We start from the raw sequence: 2590 nt of genomic DNA on the forward strand, positions 1-2590 counted from the left end.
GGAATGTATTATCCAAGGCTACCAACCACAAAGTAAGGAAGAAGATAGGACCACTAAAGCGTAACGATAACAGCTGAGCGGTGAAAGATACGGTGAAAGCGAGCCTTATGATCTGCTTCTTCTCTACGATCGCTGAGAACTTAAATGCTGGACAACCCCAAGTTATGCCGCACAAGCATTGCGTGAGATTATTTAGATTAATGATAGGCATATGAGGGGGGCCTCTCATAAGCCCGATGTTTTCTTGGGGTCTCCTCTCCACAATTATTCTAATATCCATCCTTTTTTTTTATTATGACTTTATCCTTATTATTGATTGTCTTTTTAATATTATTGTGTGGCAAATAAACATTCACTCATTCATGCTCCATACCTGTACCATGTATATATCAGATATCAAGACTATCTCGCGACGATATTGACACGTAAAATAACATTATTGAAGGATAATAAAGCCACCGGACGGGAGGGTATATCATTCAAATTATTGAAACTCGCAGGCCTTGCTGTTGTTAACCCCACTGACCAGCCTTTTCATGCAAAGCATACGCGAATGCAGAGTCTACATTAATTGGAAAGTGGTCATGGACTAACACCTGTATTCAAAAGAGATGATCCTACGGAAATAGGAAATTTTCCTTGCTAAGTGTACCCAGCAAAATTTTAGAATGATGCGTAGCTGACATAATGGTGAAACATGTTTTCTCGGACAACGAAAGCGCTCGTCACAGAGTTATTACTCATACATCTGACTGAGATTTGGCGACGAGAAATTGATAACAAATTAGTTGTGGGCGCCATGTTCACTCCCAGAGGGCGTTCGTTGCGTTTCCTCACAAGTTAGAGCACAACTTTGGAATTACGGGAAACTTACTGGCATGGCTAAGAGATTATCTTTCTGAACGGGAACAGTACAGTGTAATTAATGGTGTACCCTCTGAGAATACCAAAGTTGCACACGGCATACCACAGGGCTCCGTACTGGGGCCCATACTCTTCGCTTTACTCAAGCGATCTACCGAAAGCACTCAACAACGCAACGTATGCCGACGATACTACCATGTACTGCGTTGGAGAATCGGTGGACCAGGTCACAAAAATGCTGAACAAAGCTCAAGAAAAGCTCGCCCTCTGGTGCAAATAGAACTCCCTGGTACCCTACCCCAAAACGTGTGAGGAAATGATTCTTAAAAGAAATCATTTGTCGGTCGCTTAGGCAGTTTAAAAATTAACCAGCAACTCATATAATGAACCCCAAGGTGTAACCATTGACAACAAACGTACGTGGACAAAACACATATTAGAGCTTAAGAGGGGAGGGAGTTAAAATTTTAAAACAAGCCCCTTTTGGGGGGGGGGTAAATTTTTCACTAGTAAGACTAGTAAGAAAAGTGAGGGGGGTAAATTTTATGACAAAGCAACGGCAGTCTACAAGGTTTTATAAGAATCCAGTAAATAAAGAAAAATTTCTAGCCGGCGGTTCTTGATTTCCTCTAGCAGGGAACAAAAATATGAGCTCACTGTATCAGATGATCACTATGAAACACCTCCCCAGTCCCATTTTCGCGGCCGGCAGCCTGGTCGCTCAACAATCCAGCAAGTCAAAAAGAGCTCGGAAGAGATCCAGGTAATGAATGTGGATGAAGAAATCGTGCGAAGGTATGTGCTGTTGTATTAGTAAGTGGTTGAAAGAAATTAACTTGCTGGAGTATTCAGTGAAGTTCATTGAGAATGGGTACGATGACCTCGATCAATTACGTACAATGACGTATTTTTTGGGGTGCGTTGCTAAGGATGTAATGGTTAAGTAATTTGAGAGAATTTGGCATTATTTTGGTCAGTTTCCAACTTTTGTAAGCCAATGACCCTAAATATGACGTCATCATACCACGCTCATGGTCACGTGACCAATAAAAGAAAGCTCTAAATTTGTCTCCGTGCTACGCAATTTGGGTATTTAATCGATGGTTTGATAATTTGTATTCGTTTTTGCATCCAGCCAAGCATGGTTTTCTTTTTATTTTGAAAAATGTTCTTTTTAAAGACATAAACGATACTGAAATACCCATAACTTTTTCAAAAAAGACGATTTTAAAAAATCAATGCTTAGCTATATTCTGTATTTGGGGGTGAAACGTGGCATGTAAAATAAAATAATAATTTAATTTAAAACCGCCGGAAATTTAGCTTTTTTCTCAAACCGGAAGTCAGTTCGTTTACGCATGCGCAGTTGATCTGAGAACGAGCGCGAGGAAGGGCGAGGAAAACCTTCTATGGAAACAACAGTTTGTGCGGTGGCTTTTGCTTGTGAATGGGTTTTCTTGTCAGCTGATGATATGATGACGTCAGTTACCGGAAGTAACATTTCACTTCCTTAGAAACGCGCGAAAAATCCGTCTGTGGGCCCTTAATGTACTAGTCAAATCGAAGCTTCAACATCCCCACCCCCCGGGCATACCCCGGGCATTTGACGCATTTTCTTGCCAGGGGGAGGGAATTTGATCATCTTAGTCTTCCCGGGGGTGGGGTATTTGATCACCACTTATAGGGGATGGGGAAATTGATCACTAGCCTCGATTTCATGTTACGT

Source organism: Montipora capricornis, chromosome 1, assembly GCF_036669925.1.
Source record: "Montipora capricornis isolate CH-2021 chromosome 1, ASM3666992v2, whole genome shotgun sequence".
Classification (NCBI taxonomy): Eukaryota; Metazoa; Cnidaria; class Anthozoa; order Scleractinia; family Acroporidae; genus Montipora; species Montipora capricornis.